The sequence below is a fragment of the Mustela erminea genome, chromosome 7 (assembly GCF_009829155.1).
Source record: "Mustela erminea isolate mMusErm1 chromosome 7, mMusErm1.Pri, whole genome shotgun sequence".
Lineage (NCBI taxonomy): Eukaryota > Metazoa > Chordata > Mammalia > Carnivora > Mustelidae > Mustela > Mustela erminea.
In genome coordinates this window covers 80,059,395-80,080,292 of record NC_045620.1, presented here as the reverse complement: position 1 = coordinate 80,080,292, position 20,898 = coordinate 80,059,395, and the positions used below count along the sequence as shown (strand labels likewise).

The 20,898-nt window shown below is 44.2% G+C and overlaps 1 long non-coding RNA gene across 2 annotated transcripts in view; it reads right to left on the bottom strand.

The window, feature by feature from the left end:
- The window catches only part of LOC116595621, a 42,065-nt gene extending 22,831 nt beyond the window's left edge, over nucleotides 1-19,234 (bottom strand). For both annotated transcript variants that reach the window (XR_004287776.1, XR_004287777.1), the window contains exons 1-2: nucleotides 17,945-19,234; nucleotides 4,070-4,158 (exon numbers count right to left, since the gene is read on the bottom strand). This is a non-coding gene — a long non-coding RNA (uncharacterized LOC116595621). The remainder of the gene's footprint in view (nucleotides 1-4,069; nucleotides 4,159-17,944) is intronic.
- Nucleotides 19,235-20,898: the final 1,664 nt, after the last annotated feature.

Sequence of the window (20,898 nt, the reverse complement as noted above, 5' to 3'; positions counted from 1 at the left end):
GATCAAGAGTCCGATGCTCCACCAACTGAACCAGCCAGGATCCCCATCATTGTAGCCATTTTTAAATGTATGCTTTAGGGGTCGCCTGGGTGGCTCAGTGGGTTAAAGCCTCTGCCTTCGGGATCAAGCCCCACATCGGGCTCTCTGCTCTGCAGGGAGCCTGCTTCCTCCTCTCTCTCTCTGCTCTCTCATCTCTGTCTGTCAAATAAATAAATAAAATATTTAATAAAAAAAAAATGTATGCTTCAGCATGTCACATTGCTGTGCATCACCATCTTCTCCAGAATTCTTTTCATTTTGTAAAACTGAAACTCTGTATCTACTCAACAATAACTCTCCCCTCCTTTTTCTCCCTAGCCCCTGGCAACTACAGTTCTATTTTCTGTCTTTATGAATTTGGCTACTCTAGCTATGTCATGTCAGTGGAATCATACAGTTTTTGTCCTTTTGGGATTAGCTTATTTTACTTAACATAATGTCCTTAAACATCCATGTTTATTTAGAGTTTCTCCTTCCTTTTAAAGGTTGAATAATATTCCGTTGTATTTTGTTCTTCCATCTCTCCTTTGATGGGATCTTGGGTTATTTCTACCTTTTGGCTATTCTGACTAATGCTACTTTGAACATTGGTGTTCAAGTAAATTCCCCATTGCCTATTCTTGGTTTTGTTTTTTTTAAGACTTTATTTATTTAGAGAGAATGAGCGGGGGGGAAGGACAGAGGGAAATAGAGAATCTCAAGCAGTCTCTGCACTGAGCATGGAGCCTGGTGAGGGCCTCAATCTCATAACCCTGAGATCATGACTTGAACTGAAATCAAGAGGCAGATGCTTAACTGACTGAGCCACCCAGGCGCCCCTTTATTCTTGGGTTTTTGACACTAATGTTTTTCCTTCCTTGAAGAACTCTCTTGCATTGGCTTCTAGAAAATGACCCTTTTCTGGTTTCTCTCTACTTCTCTAGTTGCACCTTTGCTCCATTTCCTCGGTCATCAGCTAAACTTTGACATTTATCTGAATTCCATTCTTGACCCTTTTTTCCTCTCATTCTATACTCTCTCTGGGTGGTCTTACTTATTTTCATGATTCCTATGGTGATTTTCAAATCTCTATTTCCAGTCCTAACTGCTTAAGGCCACATCTAATTTGTTTTTACTTCCTTGTTGGCTCTCACTCTTTTATTCTAAATCCACCGGCTTCTCTCCCTCTCCATTGCACTCTCTGGCTCTCAACAAGCACCATCCATCATCTCTTGGCTAGATTACCTCACTGCCTCCTACCTGGTCTGCTTATTTCCAGTCTTTGCCTTTTTCAAATATACATAGTTCCCAGAGAGATTTTCTACAGTGTGAAATCTGATCATCTTGTTCCACACTAAAGAACTGCTTCTCCAGTCACTTCAGTAAGTTTTTTCTTGCCTTAAGGTCACTACACGGGCTGTTCCTTCTGTTTGAATGTTCTTCTAAACCACCCCCCCCCACACCTGATTATTGACTTCACCACCTATGTCGGCTTATACCTCACTTTCTCTGGAAGGCTTTGTCCTACCCCCTACCAAGGCAGGGTGGCTCTGCTCACACCCTAGTCATCCACTTATTCTCCTGTATCTCCTACCTCAATGCAAGCTCCCTGTGTGCTTGAATGGCACACAGTAGGCCCTCAATATATATTTGCTGCATGAATTTTTGACAACTGTTTTCTAGCACAGAGTTGGAACTGTTGCTCTGGAACTTGATGGAGAAGACTAGTTTGAGGATCTAAATGGGAACCTGAGAACTAAATGCATGCAGGAAACAGTAGAAGCACTGAATTACAGTCAATGTTTATTGAATATGAATATATATATCTTACTAAAAATAAGTATGTCAATATATTATTAGTATGTATTACTAGCATATGAAGTATATGCTACAAATAGATATGTATATATAAAATAAGTATATATGTTGTTATTAAGAATCTGAATATATACTCTACTACATAAACGTTGCTGCTGTCAGAATTTTAAGGCAAGTGCCAAGAATTTTAAAGACTCTGTTTTCAAAATTTCTATATTCGTGTTTTAAGCCCAGAGTCATTAATAACTATTTGGGCAGCTCCACATAGTCCACGTTCAGAATAGACTTGTTCAGTCTAAGATTTAGGGCATCCATTCCAGTGAACTGCATGCTTACAAAATCACCTTTGCCTGTTGTCCTGGGGTGCCTGGTGGCTCAGTCAGTTAAATTTAAATGTCTGCTCTTGATCTCAGCTCGGGTCTTGATCTCAGGGTTGTGTGTTCAAGCCCTGCACTGGGCTCCACACTGGACATGGAGCCTACTTTAAAAAAAAATTTTTTTTTAGATGCCTAGCCACCAAAAGTATGATGATGCTATTCCTAAGCCGTCACTGGGTGTATTTCATTTCCATGTCACATGTAGGCCTCCCAACAGCCCAAAGAGATAGAGATCGTTATGCCATTTCACAGATGCAGCTGCTGAGAGTTAGACAGGTTATGTAGTTTGCCCAAGGTCACTCAGCTTAGAAATAGGGAAGCCAGAATTCAAGCTTCAGGCAGGTCAGACTCAATGCCTAGGCTCACCAGCCCTGTACTGAGAAGCTTCCTTTGCCCTGAAGCAAAGCCAGGCTGCCTGGGGTCTGATGGCAGCATGGATAAAACAGTACAATGGCAAGCACATGGCAAATGTACAGTGTTCCTCATTCATGAGGAGCTTCTAATTCCATCACCGCTTTTTGTCTTTACAAGAACCCCAGGAGTGCGAGGACAGGGCCATTATCCCCATTTTAGAGATGAAGGAACTGAGACACACAGGCAGGTTAAGCGACTTGTCCACTGTCTCACAGCAAGGCAGCATACAGCTGATATTAGAACCCAGGTCTCCTGGCTTTTAGTTAAAAAGCTTTTTTCCATTACAGCACAACCTTGTGGCCTTCAGCTTTCAGACTCCGATTGAACAGCAGCATATGAATTAACTAAGGTTACTGTATTATCCCCTAAAATGATGGCTTCCCATTTAAAAAAAAAAAAAAAAAAGAACAGCAAAAATTCACCAATGGAACATGTGCAAAATACATTTTCACAAGGTCATTCTTACCCAGAGCTGTTTTTAAAAACTATTATTTTCCATTTGGGCTTTTGGTCTATGATCCCATGGTATGTGCAGTTAAATTGTAAATTAAAATTTTAAACAAACAATGTTTCAGAATTGATTTCTGGTTAACAGGACTGGTTTGGAAAGATGGTGGGTTTGGAAGATGTACGCTAAAAGATGTTGAGAAATCGGTTCACCTGCACAGTGAGGGAATTTAGAGATGTTGATTTGGAAAGAACCACCCGAGGAGTTCTAGCTGCAGGTGGGTTTGGTGATCCTGCATGCCAGTGTGATAGACACTATGTGTTAGGGACGTGTATGTCACAGAACAGGCCTGCATGACAGGCCACAATGGGGACGGCAACAGTGACACGGTTACCAAATACCGTATATAACGTGCACCCTTAGCACACTTGTTGGGATTGGCGCTGGTTTAACTGAAAAACATTTTTGTTTGTGGAAAGTATGGTGTCTTTAAAACACTTACAGCTATATCTGTTAGATTGTGATTCAGCAATATTGATTGGGGCCCCATTCTGTTCAAGAGAGGTGCCAGGTCTTGAATCAGTATTTTTGATGTTACATGAATCTGAGCTTCAGGCAGGATGCAGGAGCTGGCCCGGTGCTGCCTGTGCCCCATCTCCTGCCCCCTGCTCTTTGTGGGGAACTTAAATCCTCACCTCATCCATAAAGGTGCTTGGGGGATTCCCAGTTTCTGAGCTTCCAGCAATCCAAGAAGCAGATGTTGGAAGGGAAGCCCCACCTACCTTTCAGCTTTGTTCCCAGGCCAAATAAAACCAGGAAAGTCTTTCTATTTTGAGAAAAGCAATTTATTCTGGACTCATGTTTTCTCCCACACTTGGGCAGGTGAGATAATCTTAATGCAGTTTTATCAGCCTTAACTCTTGAATTCTTGGCTGCTAAACTTAAAAAAAAAAAAAAAAAAACTCAAAGAAGCATAAACCCCCCATTTCCATACCAAAGAGCGCTAGGCTGTTCTTGGAAACTTTTATCTCTTTCATGGCGGTGCTTGTCTCATATTCTGTCGCAGAATGGTGAGAAAATCAGCTATAAGAAGAGAAAATAGTGCGACAGAAACTTAAAACTAACTCACTGATAACAATGAACCAATAAGCATATGTTCTTTCCTCTCCTCTTTCTTCAGCAAGTTTATTGAGAAGAAAACATGTCTTACATAAAGCAATCTTTCACATCTCCATACATGAAGACTCAAAAACATAGATAGACTTGACTTCGCAGTGTATGGATTCAGAACCACTTTTGTTTTCAGCTTTTGCTCAAGTTCTTAAGAAATGCCTCTCCAGATGGATTTCAATACAAAACAGGAAAAATTAAAAGGTGCATCTGAGGAAGTAGAACACAAATCAGGGTTCATCTCCCACCAGAAAAGCATGGGTGTTTGCGTGTGGTGGAAGTTTTATGGATGCTCCGAAGGTCACCCAGATGTTAAGGGAAGTCTGCAGCTACAATTTCACGTCTGTGCTTATGTGCTATATGATAAATCACATTTATCTCTCCAAACATTTCAGCCACTTGTTATCATTTTTCAATTATTTTTACTCTGTTCTAGGGGGCTTTCTCAGGGATAATTTGTCTCTTAAATCTCCTGTTTTTTATTTGCCCCCAGTGAGAGAAGCAGGAAGTACACAGCAGATCTTGGAAATGAAGGAATTGGCTGTTCCCCACGAAACTCTGAGCAGCTCTTAACCCCTTTCCCCCAACGAGGTTGTTTTTTTTTAATCTGATGAGAGAATGGCCAACAACTGAATGGATCAAAGGATGGGAATATGAGTTCAAAAACCATGTACTTTCCCAAGTAAAGTCGTTTATACATGGGGAAGAATCAAATATGGCCACAGCTCTAAGACCCCAAAGTACAGTAAGACTAAAAACATGTAGGAGAGTATGTGAAATTTATATTTATGATTTTCTATAGAGTCACAGGATTTAATTTCTATTTTTATTTTTTTTTAAGATTTTTATTTATTTATTTGATAGAGAGACACTGCGAGAGAGGGAATACAAGCAGGGGGCGTGGAAGAGGGAGAAGCAGACTTCCCAGCAGAGCAGGGAGCCTGATGTGGGGCTTGTCCCAGGACCCTGCGACCACGACCCGAGCCAAAGTCAGACGCTTAACGACTGAGCCGCCCAGGCACCCCTAATTTCTATTTTTAAATATTTAAGCAAAACTCTTTCCTTTCTCTCTAATTTGTGAATATCAATATTGTCATACTTAATCTGTAGGAGATTAGTCAACTCTATTGAAGGTGGTAAAGTAGGATAAAAATAGGACCTCCATGGGGCTGTGGGTGGATTAAAATATATAACGTGTTTGTAATAGGGTAGCACAGAGTAAACTGTTCAATATTTGTTGTTATTATTATTGTTATTTTATTACTTCTAAATGTATTCCCATATTTATTTTTCACACAATGGGGATCAAGTTAAATGTACTCTTTGCCACCTACTTTTATTTTTTTCCAACATAATAGCTTTTAGACAGCTTTCCATGTTAACAACTGTAAATTTATATTTTCTTTAAAAGAGAAAAAGAACAAAAAAGAAAGCAGACAATACTGGATATTTGTTGGACTCCACCAGTCTTAAAAATAAACGCCACAAATTCACCCAGTCATTCTCCTCTAGATTCCTATCATATGATTCAGTGTTGCCAAAGAGAGCAAAATAAATAACATCCAGGGTCTGTGAGCTGACTTGGCAGTCAGACCCCAAGCAAACAGAAAGCAGGTGGTCTGCAGGAGCATCTAAGTGGCTCATCTACACCATGGCAGGCACAACTTCCCCCTGAAAATTTTGTGATATCCTAGGGTGACAACATGGTGGAATTCCTTCTTCAGCAGAATTCACATTTCATTATTGTTTGGGGACTTGAACTTTCAACTCAGGTCCTATCCCCAAATAGAAGCTGATTCTGAGGGGTAGAGGCAAGATACTCCGGAAGCCAGCTAGCCTTGCTGTCCTGTCCATGACGCTGGTTTTCATCTGAGAGGCTTCTAGAAGGGGCCCATGGAAGGGAGAAAGGGGACTGACTACATGTTTGATGGTAATTGTCCTCTGCCCAGGGTTGAATAGTGTCCCCCAAAAGTTAGTTCAAGTCTGCCTGGAAAGTGTAAATATGACTTTATTTGTAAATAGAATCTTTACAGATGTAATCAAGTTAAGTTGAGGTCACATCGGGTTAGTTTGGGCCCTAAATCCAACATGACTTGTGCCCTTATAAGGAGGAGGAAATCTGGGCACAGAGACACACCCGGAAATGCCATGTGACAATGGAGGCAGAACTAGCAGTTATGCTGCCTCTAACCAAGGAGAGCCGGCGTGGGACTGCTGGTAACGACCTGTAGCTAGGAGAGAGACACTGAACACAATCTCCCTCTGAGCCCCCAAGAGGGAACCTTCCATGCTGACGCCTTGATTTAGGATACCTGGTCTCCAGAACAACAAGAGAATACATTTCCATTGTTTTCACCAGCAAATTTTTGGTAATTTGTTATGGCAACCCTTGGAACCTAAAACACCTTCTTATGAATACATGCATATTGGAATGGAAATATGCAAAGGACATACCCTGATCAGATAGACAAGTAAGAAAGGAAGGGAGGAAGGAGAGAAGGAAGAGCAGAGAAAGAACAAGTGTCGAGTTGACCAACACTGTTTAATCAGAGGAGATCAGATACTGCTTTGTTAAGATGCTAAGGCTCAATTAACTCCTCTAAGAATCTGGCCCTGAATCCACAACTGATGGAACACACACTCTGGTGGAAACCCCAGTCAGCTATAGTCAACATGTTTGATTAATAGGGGATTTATCTGTAAGCAGTATGCTACTTAGATGCTCTGTGTAAGTTTACTTTCCCACTGTTCACCCACAGCCCCCTCTCTTGAAGACCCAGGCACAAGACTGGTGGCCAGGAGGAGGCCCTTCTTGAGTAATCCTCAAGGTGCTCACTCTAAAATTACACGGAGCTCTCTTCTTTATGCAAACCAGGGGGACTTGCCCCTGCCGGTGAGAGTGTTCTGGAAACACTGGCAGCCTTGCACCCAAACTCAGTGGAGTCCCGAGCTTACTCTGGGCCCTGCTGCTGCTGCACAGAATCTGGGTGCATACTACTCACCCTTGCCTAAGAATACTTTAGCCTCTGTTAGTCCAGACCCTGCAGACCTAAGATTTAAGAGTATTTGAATGAACCCCAGGCAGATAAATGACCACATTGAAAGAGAAACCAAGAGTTTTTGTTAAATGAATTTTAGAGTGTCTTTGCTTTCCAATGAGGAATAGTGACTCTGTTATTTTACTAGGGCTTCCAGACAAAGTACCACAGATTAGAAGGCTTTGACAACAGAAATGTATTGTCTCACAGTTCTGGGGGCCAGAAGTCTGAAATTAAGGTGTTGACAGAGTTGGTTCCTTCTGAGGGCTGTGAGGAAGAATCTGTTCCAGGCCTCTGTTCTTGGCTTATAAATGGCCATTTTCTTCCCTGTGTCTCTTTGTATTATCTTCTCTCTATGCATGTCTGCCGCTGTGTCCAAATTTCCCCTTTTTGTAAGGACACCAGTCATATTGGATTACCCCAGTGACCTAACTCTAATTTGGTCACCTATGCAAAGATTCTATCCTTAAAGACTCTGAGAGACTGAGAGTAGATTACAACATATCTTCATGGTGAGGGGATGCAAATTCAGTCCATAACACTAACTGAGCTGAGCAAAGAGCCTGTACACTGCCCAAGTTCATATCCTGACTGCTCTTTACTCACTTTGAATGTTTAGGTAAGTTATTTAAGCCCACGGGGCCTCAGTTTCCTCATTATACATGGGGATGGTAATACTAGAACCTGCCTTTGAGTGCAGCTGTGAAGAGTACTTGTAATAGTACTTGTCACATGCTTAGTGCACAGCAGGAAGCTACTAAACACTCAAACAGATATCAGTATTAGTATAAGGGAGGTGACAGACTGAATTGAAGAACAAGACATTAGTATGATGATATCAGGCCAACCCGATGCAAGCTGATTTACTGTTGACTGTTTTCTTAGGGGGTGGTACCCGTAGGATCATCCCAGAGTTCTTATGGCCCCAAGTCCCTTGAAGTGTCTGTGCTTTTGGAAGATTCCAGCAGGTATTCATATTACTTCCCTGAGGGTTTGACCCGAGTCCTAGTTTTACCATCCCAAGTCTACACTTGGGCTTTGGGGTGCTATTGGCTGTCTTAACTAAAATCCCCATCAAATCCAAACCAAAAGAGGTTATGTGTGTGTTTGTTCTCTTCCTTCTCCAGGAGATGGCAGAGTGCCTTGCGTTGGTATTAGAAGAGGCTCTTCCTCACTCCAGCACACAAGACACTCACTCTACATTCCACCCCTCCGTTTCTTTAAAATATATATAAACAGACAACACTTTAGATGCTAGGAAATGATGTGACCTAGAAAGTGAGATGACAGATAAAACGAGAGAAGGATCTCCAGGAACACAATCTTGTCGAGGTAGATCTTGTCAGAGCAGATTTTCTGTGACCATAATAAAGGGCTTTTAACACGAGCTGGGTTGCCTCATTTCTGAAGAGTAGAGGCTAGAGAGATTCTTAAAAGGGAAAAATAAATATTGCTCTAATTGGAGCCAGAGGTGAGGCAGGGTGGGACAATGAGCAAGCAAGGACTATTTATGTTGGAAAAGGGAAGCGTTAGAAACGATGTAGCTGAGGAATTCAGGAAGATGAAGGGCTTGGTCAAAACCAAAGCAGTCCCTCTTGTTTGAGAAGAAAGGACAGGGTCCAGGAATGAAGAGGAAGAATCAAATTACAGGGCAGTGGATGTAAGCCAAATGAAAAGAGAAACCCCTGCTTTCTGCAGGTATTGAGGCTAGGAAATTCAGTGTTAAGACAGAGCGTGCAGGTTGAATCTCCAAAGTTTGGGGAAAATTTCATGCTAATGAAAAATGTTTGTGGTTAATACAGATTAGATAATAGTTACCTGAAAAATGTTTGTGGTTAATACAGATTAGATAATAGTTACCTGAGCAAAGGCCAAAGGTATTTTAAAAGACTATCCCCCACCAGACTAGAAATTTCTAGAAAGCTGATACAATGTTCTATATTTTTCATTTGTATTTTCCCATACATGGGGAATGACACACTGGTCATTGCTACCTTTTCTTTTTTTAAGCAGATACATTACATGTTTTATTTCTAATTCTTACCAACAACCCCCCTTTTATATTTAGGGAAAATGAACAAAGCTCGCAGAGCCAAAATGAGTTACTCACTCATGGTCCTTGGGAGGCAGAACTGAGATTCAAACCCAGGTCTGTCCCGTACCTAAATGAGCACAATTTCTCAGTACATTTTATAGAACTTAGAGTACTTGAAACATGAAGTAGAAATTAGAGACCATACAATCTGGCCACCTCTCCTCCTATTTTACAAATGAAGACGTTCAGTGTAAAGATGTGAAGGGATTGGTCTAAGCTCCCATAGGAAATGGCAGAGCAAAGTCATTTGCTAAATAAATTAATTCACAAATCTGTGGAATTTCTAGCAACTAGAAGAAAGATATTTGTACACCTTACAATTCCAAGTTCCCTCAAAATCCACGTCTGGATAAATAAAAAGGAAATTATACTCTCCTACTTTTAACAAATCTCAAATAATAGCACTGGAGGAAGTAAAAAATTTTCTTAATCTTTCTGCCTCTGCTAGTCTCAGTTTACCAGGATTCAATTTACATCAGGATTCCTCTTGGGAATAGAACTAGATTAAAGATGGAATGTTTGAATCAAACAAAAGTGTGATTATAGAAATCTTGAAAATATTCAACAACTGGAATCTCTTTCAGCTAGCACACTTAGCCACTAATAACTCTATATGCCATGCTAAGTGTTAGGGATACTAAGTGGAATGGAAGAAGATTTCCGTCTTCAAAGTTCTTATAGCTTCATACAGATCTTTAATACAGAGATAAGTTGTCATGTGGTCTGAAAAGTGTTATTAAAAAAAGAGAGAGAATATACACAAATAAGAATTTAACCTAGTAGAGGTCCTTAGGGAATCTGTCAAATGAATACATAAATATAACTCATAATTAGCAAAGGTATATTTGTAAATTAGTGCTCCAGAAGTTCTTCAAGTGTGCTTGAAATTTTTTTTCTTTTTCTTTGTGAATATTATCCTATCTTGCTTATTGCTTTGGTTGGTTATTACTGTGTACCAAATCACAACAAAGCATATCTCACAATATCCATGGATCCGGAACCTGGGTGTGGCTTGGGTCTCTCACAAGACTGCAAGGTATTGGCTGGGGCAATAGTCATCTTAAGGCTTACTTGGGGCGGATCCACTTGCAAGCCCACTCAAATGGTTGTTGGCAGGATTCAGCTGCTACTCTCTCTCCCCATGTGGGCTCTCCATAGGGAAGTTTACAATATGGCAGTGACTTCCCTCAGAGTGAGTGAGTGAGTGGAAAGGTAAGAGAGAGAGAGCGAATGATACCAAGACAGGAGTCACGTGGTCTTTTATAACCTAATCTTGGAAGTGACATCCCATTTCTATTGCCATATTCTATTCATTACAAACAAGTCACTACGTCTAGCCCACAGTCAAGACAGGGGTATTACATAAGGGCATTAGTGCCAGGAGGTGATCACTGGGGACCATCTCAAAAAATTGCCTATATACTTATCCTGTGAATTGATTTTCTTTATGAACAATGTTTGCAACAACATCCTATTGGCCCCAACCGATACCTTACCCCTCACCCCAGTGAATCCATCATGATGCCTTTCCATTTCTATTCCACCTTCTAAATATCTCTCAAGGTCACACAATCAGGAGGCTCATTCTCTCCATTCCTATTGCCACCACCTTGGTTAAGGCTCTCATCGCCTCTTGCCTGGATCTGGATAGAGACCAAAATCTCAGTGTTTTTCCTGGCTCCAGTCTGGGTTCCTAAAGCCATTCTGCATACCGGGCTGTACCATCATTCTAAGGCACAAATCTGGGTAGGGCAGCCTAGCTTAAAGTCCTTCAGTGGCTCCCACAGTCTCCAGATAAAGCCAGAAGTCCTCAGCATGGAGAATAAGGCCCCTCATTTGGTGCTGCTGACTTCTCTGAGCTCTCTTCTCCCTGTCATCCAGCTTTTTGGAACAACTGGCATCTTCCAAACTGCCCATGTATTCCCTGAGTCCTTGGGATAGCAGCTCCTTTTTCTTCCTCTGAATAATTCTCACTCAGGGCACTACTCAGAGAGGGTGTTCTCTGAGAAGCCTCCTCTCTCTTCCCAAAGCAGGTGAAGGCCCCTCCCAGGGCTCCCACCGTCCCTGGGCAGACTTCTCATGATATTCGCCACCCTGCACTGCAGTGGCCTCTCTTCACACGTGCGGGCCCAGCCCTCTCCAGTCTCAAGGTTCACTGACTTCCCCAACTGTTGTTGGGGAAACTGTCTCTTTAGTCGTGTATCCCCAGAGTCTTTTAGGTGCTTGGTAACTATTAGTAAGGGAAAGAGTGATTGAAAACTCTGGGAAACTCTGCTTCTAGGTTCTCTCAGCTTCTTTTGTTCCAGTCATTAGGGACAGCTGCATGATCTGTGGGCCTGCTGCCAAATGAAAACGAGGGGTCCCTTGCTGAAAAACCATGAAAAAAGCCATTTCCTTTCTTCTTCCCTCTCTCTTGATCCATGGAGGTGTTTTCTATTGCTAGTTAACGTTGCACACCCTTCTGTATGGGGATAGTTTCAGGGAGAGTGAAGACCCTCACTGGTGGCTAAGGGTTTGTACCCCGCTCCCCAGCCCCACTTGTGCCCATGCCCTCTCACTCACTCCCTCTGGGCAGGGCAACGCTTTTTGGGTGGGGTGAAGAGGGAGGGGCCAAGAGCCCCTCCTGGGGAGGCAGTAGGAGGCAGGCCAGCATTTGAGCCAAGGCTCCAAGCCCTTGGTGCCTTCTCCATTGTCCCATCAGACTTCACTTACAAAATATAAAGCCAAAGATGAGATTGACAGTTTTAAGACTGTGACCACAGAGCTGTAAGCCCCAAGCACAGGACTCCTTCTGAGCACAGGGTGTTGTGTGACCATATGGGTCGCAAGGCCATGAAGCCAGGCCAGCCAGTTATCCCTATGTTACTGAACCCCTTCCTATGGAATTTGGGTCATTCCCACTGTTTTTGTTTCTGCCTCCATCAGTTTTTGTAGGACCAGGCTTTGGAAACTTCGTGAGGCAGATAGATCTGCGTGCTTGGGAGGAAGTAGCAGTAGCTTTACAGGGAATAACAGAGAAGACCAGAAGCCTTGAACACATCCCTGAACGCATCCAGAAGGCCCAGAGTTCTCCTCCACATTAATGAATTATTAGCAAATATTATCCTCAAAGTATAATAAGATAAGATTAAGGCAGAATAGAATGGAAAAACCTATTCCCTCTGAAAGCCACTTTCCATTAATTTCTTCTGCCTTCCTCCTTGTGTCTAAGCTAATCCCTCCACTCTGGGCTCTGGACCCGGTCCCCTGTTCCCTTCTCAGTAACACTCCCCTGATGTTACCCTGCACCTTCAATCTCAACCCTCTGTGGGTTCCTCTCAATGCTCCAGTCCCTTCTATCTTAAACTCCCAATCCCCTATCCACCCAAAGTCTCCCTACAGCTATCCATGTGTTTCTCTCTTCCTTTCCCAACTGATGTCTTGTAAGAGCTTCTGCTCTAGCGTCCTCTGCAGTCTACCTCTGGCCCCAAGCCCAGGAACTCCAAGTACTCTTGCTTCTCCTCTTTCCTCTCTAGTGCCCCCCTCCCTCTTTGCCTGCCCTGTCAGCTTCTTTTCCTCTGCCTATATTTTAGAACATGGTTTCCCCAGGGTTCTTGCTAGGACTAATCTCTTCTTGCTTATTCTCTGGGCCAACAGCCTGCACCCTGGTTCCAGTTTTGCCCTAATGTTCTTTTCTTTTCTTTTCTTTAAGATTTTTATTTATTTGACAGAGAGAGACACAGTGAGAGAGGGAACACAAGCAGAGGGAGTAGGAGAGGGAGAAGCAGGCCTCCCGCTGAGTAGGGAGCCCAGGGGCTCGATCCCAGGATCATGAGATCATGACCTGAGCTGAAGGCAGATGCCCAATGACTGAACCACCCAGGTGCCCCTTGCCCTAATGTTCTTAGTGACCTTGTGAATCACTTGAACTCTCGAGGCCTCAAGTGTCTTTAAAAGAGGGTTTCTGAAACTTGGCAATATTGACATTTTGAGCCAGATAATTCTTTGTTGGGGGAGACTGTTCTGTGCATTGCAGGATGTTTAACAGCATTCCTGGCATCTATCCCCTGGATGCCAGTAGCACCTCTGGATGTGACAACTAGAAGAAATGTCTTCAGACATTGCCAAATGCTCCCTGGGTGGGGGGGCGGAAATCCCCCATTGAGAACTATTGCTCAAAAATGAACCAGGCTGTCTAAATTTGTTTGCTATGGCTCCCAGAGCAAAGTGACACAAATCAGGGGGCTTAAATGACAGAAATTTATTGTTTCACAGTTTTGGCAGCTGGAATTCCAAGATCAAGGTGTGAGCAGAGCTGGTTCTTGAGGGCTCTGAGAGATTCTCACGCATATTTTTATTCTACTTTCTGGTGGTTTGCTGGCTACCTTTGAAACTCCTTGGCTGATCTCTGACTACACGTTCATGTGTGCCTGTCTCTGGCCAAATTTCCCCATTTATCAAAACACAAGTCATGGGGCGCCTGGGTGGCTCAGTGGGTTAGGCCTCTGCCTTCAGCTCAGGTCATGATCCTAGGGTCCTAGGATTGGCTCTCTGCTCAGCAGGGAGCCTGATCCCCCCCCACCTCCCCCTACCTTGCCTGCCTCTCTGTCTACTTGTGATCTCTGTCTGTCAAATAAATAAATAAAATCTTTAAACACACACACACACACACACACACACACACACAAGTCAAATTGGATTAGGGGGCATACCCTATTTCCATGTGACCTCAACTTAACCAATTATATTTGCAATGACCCTATCTACAAATAAAGTCACAATCTGAAATACTGGGGGTTAGGACTATAAATTAATTTTGGAGGCACACAATTCAGCCCATAACATCATCATTTATGCTCCTTGTGAGCTCTAATGTTCTATAATCTAATGAAAAGAAAGGAAATATTGGTCTTTGCAGACCCAGTGTAGATTCAGATTCTTTCTGCTGAGTTTCTTCTTGCACCAGCCACATCTTTGGACACTTCTCTATGGGCAAACCATTCCTTCTCACTTCAGATAAATTTCAAAGGAAGTGATGAAGAAATGGGAATTTCAACTGCAGCTAGTCTACACAGACTCTAGTAGGTAAGACTGACATGGACCTCAAAGAATGTGATGGGCTACCATTACAAAGCTCATCTCCCATCCTGTGTTACTGTAAATACACATCACTGAACTAATAATATGAATTAGTCTGCATATATGTTATAGAAATTATGTTTTTTGGAATTATTCAATGACCTCCCTCCACCCCTCTAACTTGCATCCTCTCTCTCATCACAAAAAGGATACAGCTACAGATCTGCCCAATCTGTCCAAAGAGACACCGTTTGTAGAGTAGAATGATGAACAACTTGGTTGAAGTATCAACATTTGGGGGCTGGTTATGCTTATGTACTAATCACTCCCCTCTGCTTAGTCTGATAGGGGCACTTCAGAAACACATAAACAGTATACAACAATAAGATAACTTCACATATAGAGAAGTCCTTTGAGGAAGACAAACTAAGGTAATGTGGTAGAGCATAACTGGGGAGTGGAGCTGGAAAGGATGTCTCAGTGAAGGTGACATCCAGTTGAGACCTGAACAATAAGAAGGATGGAACCATGTGAGGATCTGAGAAAAGAGCAATCAAAGCAGGAGGAAGAGCAGGTGTCAAGACCCTTGGGCTGGTAGAGGCACATCTGAGAGTGGTGCATATCTAAAGACAGACAATAAGTGGGTGAGCATAAGGACAGAGCATCAGGGGCCAAAGTATGTATAACCCTCCAGAATTTTCTATTTATATTTTTATTGCAATGGGAAGCTATGGGAGGGTCTAAAATGATGGGGAGGAGGAAGCTCTGTGATTTAAGCTCTAAGAAGATTCTCTGGTTACTGTGTGGAGGATGGACACACAGTATGGAATGGAGGGAGAGGGGAGCTGAAAGTGTAGTTGAGAGATGGTTACGGTTGTCCACATGAAAGATGGAAGTGGGTAGAACTAGGGTTGTAGAAATGAGTGTGGTGAGAAGCAGTCAGGAGGGCAATGTAATTTGGAGATAGAGCTAATAGGACAAATTGATGATTTGTTTTGTGGTTTCCCTTGTGTTGACTAGGATGGAGAGTACTATGGGGAGAGGTCATGGAACAATTCTGCCTGGGCCACATGATATCTGAGGCATCTTTTGGACATCTGTATCTCTCAGAGTTTAACCAGAGAAGTAGAGGCACTAGAATATGTATCTTCTAGAGCAGGCATCCTGCAGAAGCTGGGGCCCTTTGTCACAGAGCTAAACAGACACCTGACTCAGGATCCAGAGAAGCCAAAGGAAGGCCCAGAGGAAGGTAGAACAGTTGCAGGCCTCACTGCTGTTTCATGCCAAAAACTGAGCCAGTAGGTCAGCAATAATCCCTGGGAACTAGGGATTGTTGGGGTTGTTGCTTTCCTTCCACCCTCCAAAATCTTCCAAGAATCTCTCCTGTACCCCAGCCTATCTGGAAATATAACAGAAAGGGTAGCCTTGGAAATGTAGCTCAGTCTAGTCAATAGGACTCATTGCAAAGCTGCCACCATAGCCACATGGAGTGGTTGAGTGAGTGTTTGGAAATATGAGTCTGGAACTCAGGGAAGAGGTCCAGGCAGGAAGGAGACATTTGGCAGTCATCATGAAGCCAGGGTTCATGAAGCCATGGAGCTGGAGAAGGTTGTCTAGGGAGAGAAGGAGGACAGAGAATAAGAAGAACAAAAGACAGAGCACTGAGGCACTTTAACATTTACAGGTTTATTAGAAAAGGAGGAAACATCAAAGGAGAATGAAAAGAAGCCAGCGAGGTGTGAGGAAAGGTAGGCAAGTAAAGTAGCATGGAGGTCAGGGGAAGATAGGAGGGTGTGGTCACACACATCACACACTTGGAAAATGGAAGTCGGATGAAGATGTTATCAGTATGACTCTGGGAAGATAGCACTCAAGGGTTACTTAAGATGTCATCTGCTATAGTGTGCATGTTTGTGTCCCTCCACCCCAAACATATACCGTGAAATCCTAACCCCCAAAGATGATGGTATTAGGACCTTTAGGGGATGCTTAAGTCACGAGGTGGAGCCCTCATGAATGGAACTGATGCCTTATAAGCAAGTCTCCAGAAAGATCCTTAGCCCCCTTCCATGTGAGGGCACAGCAAGAAGGCAAAAGCCACGAGCAAGGAAGAGGGCCTTCAGCAGCATGGGACCATGCTGGCACCTTGATTTTGGACTCCTCAGTCCCCAGAACTGGTAGGAGTAGATTTCTGTTGTTTATTAGCTATCCAGTCTGTGGTATTTTGTTTTAGCAGCCCAATGGACCAAGACATGATCCAAGGATAAGTACAGTATTGAATAAAGGAATCGTAGGGGGTCAGCAGTGGGAAGGATCAATCTGCATGAACCTCTGAATTACTGGGGAACACCTCAGAAACTAGTGCATGTTTAAGAAGGGCTCAGAAGGTCAGGAGGAATTGGAGCATCTGTGACGAATAGGATCTGCAGGGGCTTGTTCATCTCCAAACATTTTCAAGAGCCACTTAAAAGTCACAAATCCCTAACCATTTCCCAACAACCCACACAGAGACCTCTCAGCCTCCTATGCACATCTAAGAATAGCCTACTTGGCTGCAGTTGGCCTGAAATTCTTGCTTTTTGCGTCAAAACACTTGGCCACTATTTTCAGGCTGACGCTCCCGTCTACAAATGAGAAGAGGTGCCATTGCTCATTGGAAGTGTTCTCACTTATTTGTTGTTGGCAAAGGAATGTGTCAGAACCTGGACAGTAAGTCAAAGAGTTTGCTGAAAGGAATCACTTTGGTTCTCTGCCTGTGGGAGAATCTTGATTTCAGTAGCTCAAGAACAGGCAGAAACAGGATTAAAAGATTTTAAAAAAACCAAAAAACCCAAAAAACCTCTTAGTTTATTTAGCTTCCAAGTAATCCAGAAATCTCCAACAGGGCCTTTCAAACAAAAGGAATCCTCGATTATACATGTGGAAGCACCACTAATTTTTTGGGAAGCCCACTTCTGCACAATGGAAGACTGTATGAGAAAAACAGAGGCAGACCCAGCCTCCTTTATTATAAATAAATCACTTGGATGTGTTTGGGTGAATAAATTTAGCACATTTTAAAATTCTATTTAGAAATATTGGTTTTTGACAGATTTATAATAAGTAGCCAGAATGGCTGTTTCAAGATTGGTGGATTGTTTAGTTCTGCTTTAGACTGTACGTTCTTGTCTGTCTTATCGGTCTAGAATTGCTAAGTGGGGGGTGGGAATCCTTGTGATCAGTGCTACTCGAATCAAGAGTGCTTGTGACTTTAGGGCCCCTGGCACTTTTGCCTTTGGGGACACCTTCCTCCATTTAAAAAAAAAAAATCTATCTATAACTACATTGGTATAAAGATGACTGTGATAGAATTATATTTTAAAATATTTTCTTTTTTTTCTTCTTCTGAAATTCATTTTTTTCTTCTTCTGAAAAGTACACATTTTTTGCGGGCCCCGTGTTAGTTTCTTCTTGCTGCTGTAACAAATTACCACAAATTAAGCAGCTTAAACAACACAAGTTTATTTACCTTACAATTCTGGTTGTCAGAAGTCCAAAATCCATCTCAATGGGCTGAAGTCAAGGTGTTGGCAGTTCTGGTCGCTCCTGGAGACAATCAGGGAGAAGCTGTGCCAGCTTTGCCCGGCTTCTCCGAGCTGTCCACATTCCTTTGCTTGTGGTCTCTTCTTCCATCTTCAAAGCCAGCAGATTAACATCTTGAAACCTCTCTCCAACCCTGAACTCTGTTTCCATCAGCACATCTTCTCCAACTCTTCCCCTCTGGCCTCCCGCTTCTAAGGGGCTTTGCAATTATTTGGCGCCCACCCAGATAACCAGGGATAATTTCCTTGTCTCAAAATCCTTAATGTCATCACACCCACAAAGTTTCTTTTACTGTGTAAAACCTACAGGTTCTGAAAATTAGGATGTGGACATCTGTGGCAGGGGGCATTTTTAGGTTACCCCTGCCCCTAACCTTATTGTGGGACTGAGGCAGGGTGCCTGTTGTGACTAAGGGATAGATTGGTCCTGACCCAAAGTGCAGATCCAGGAACTCTTTGCAGCCGAATGTAAAATGCACTGCTTCCTTCACTGAGAAAGTCTTGCTATGAAAAAACCGCTTAGTGACACAGTCTATTTACAGTCTGGTGCGAGCTCCTCATCTCCTAGCAGGCCAGGAACCAGCGATTAGGGGGCTGACAGACTGACGTGGGTGGATGAGGTCTGTGTTAAATAGCTACAGGAATCTTCCCATTATATTACTCGCTCTCTTTCTCTGTGGTGCTTTGGGCTCTCCTCGGGTGCACCTGTGAGCACACTCTGTTTCCTCGCTGGCAGCCTGCACTGGCGATAATGCAGGCCTGATCTCTGGTTGGTGCTGGGCCCTGGCTGGGGGTTCCACTGAGGCTTGTCGAAATGGGTGAGTGCATAGATTCAAATGAATGGAATTCGAGTATCCAGTGACTCTGGGCCCACCAAGGAAGTAGTCTGTTTCCAAGTTGGTCTACAATGATCTTGAAAGAGAGGAAAGTTCCGTGCAAACGTCTTAGAGGCCATGCGTTGGGGAAGAGGGTGAGCTTCTTGGTCGCCTGGATCGAGGCTTCCAAGTGGTGGCGCCAGTGTGAGGCCCCTCCGCGTCACGGCCTTCCAGGCTGCGTCTCCACCCGTGGAGAGGGCTCTCTGGCTCCCCCAGGCCAGTGGTGGCGGCCTGCAATGCGGTGGGGGGCCGGGAGAAGAGGGCGCGGTGGCAGCGGCGGTGGCCGCGGAGGCCTAACAACACGTAATTTTCTTCTCACTTCACGCGTCCTTCTCCATCCGACGTGGCAGGTGCGCTGAGAAGGAACGGTGTGTGAATCGATTCGGAGAGGGTCAGGGACACGGCAGCGAGCCCCGGCCGCGCCCCGAGCCATCGATCGCCTCCAAATCAATTTGCACACCGCTCCCACTTAGGTCACCTGCCATTTCAGACAGGGACGCAACCGTGAAGTGAGAAGGAAATTATGCCGGGGTGTCCGGGGACCCTCTCTCAAGAACGTGGGGGTCAGCCTTCAGCTGCTCTAGTATCCGCAGCCTTCAGAGGGGACAGAGCTCCCCAGCCCAGGCACCTCGCTGTCGCTCAACCCCGCCCTGAAGGGAAGGGAAGCTGGGAAGCTGGAAGGCTGCAGCAAAATGGGGCCACTCAGAAAATCTATCAGCCTTGAGCTCACCTCTGGGGTTTGGGCTGCCACAGTCATAATCCTAAGAGCTATTTCAGAAAACCCAAATTGCCAACAGTAATAATCTCTCCGCCGCGGGACTGGTTTTCATTTGTGCCTCTCAATGCACTTTACAATTAATTCTCACCAACCCCTGCCTCCCATGAGCCAGGAGCCCAAGGGGAGCCCAAGGCAAGGCTAGGAAGCTTCATGGCTCCCCCACTGAGAGGGCAAAGGGCTTTCCCACTGGGAAGACAGGCACCAAGGCCCAAGTCTTCCTCAAGGAGCCAATGACAGCAATCTTTTTTGAGGGGAGAGAAGACAAGGTTGGATAAGGATCTGGAAGATGTCTCTGGCTCCTGGTATGTCCAATCAGCCTTCCATCAGTTGAGGGAAGGGCATCTTAACTACTTACAAGGCGGAAGACCTGATCAGTAAGCAATTTCCAAGGATGCTGTCCAACCAAACCCTGACTGTGCTATGGCAATGATGTCTTCTCCAGAGCTATGGAGAGATAGGGGTCCACTACCACCCTATTAGGTCACAGGACTCCCAATAAACAAAATGGAAGATGATTCCCTGCCTGCAAGTGCTCAGCACAGTGCAGGACACTGAGCGGGTACTCAGGAAATGGACACTGAATCTGAATCTGCTTCATGTTGACTTGGTCCCCTGCCCCACGTAGACGGTTTAGATTATCAATACATTCCAGTTGGCTAGGCAGCTTTTCTAGGCAGTGGGCTTCTTACTGTTACTAATTCCTTTTGTCTACCCCACGGGAAGCAGGACCAAGGCAGGTACACAAGAGATCTTATGGCAGGAGCAGAGAAAGCGCAAGGATGCACCCACCTTGAGTTCTAAGAAGAAAACAGGAAATTCAACTCACCTACCTTGTGCCTCATGCAGTGCTCAAGTACACTTGTAGTGCTTTCCTTTGCTGTGAAGGCAATGCTGATCAGGTTCACGCTGTCCTGCCAAGCCCCCTCCTGCTTGTGCTTTGGATTTGTCAGAGCTCCAGGAGAAGGTTGGGGTCAGGATTTGCATTTCTGGAAACTTGCATGGGGGGCGGGGGACACGGAAATAAAGCAATAGACTGTGACTCAAGAAGGTCTCACTCGCCTGCTCCCCAAATCAGGCCTTTTGCTCCCCACAGGTTGGTTTGGTGAAGCAGGGCTCCTGAGTGCTCACTGCCCATACCCAGCCACACTGGCAAGCTCACATGTGTGCGCACACGGGTGCGCGCGTGCACACACACAAACACAGACCCCTCTGCTCAGCCCAAGGTCAT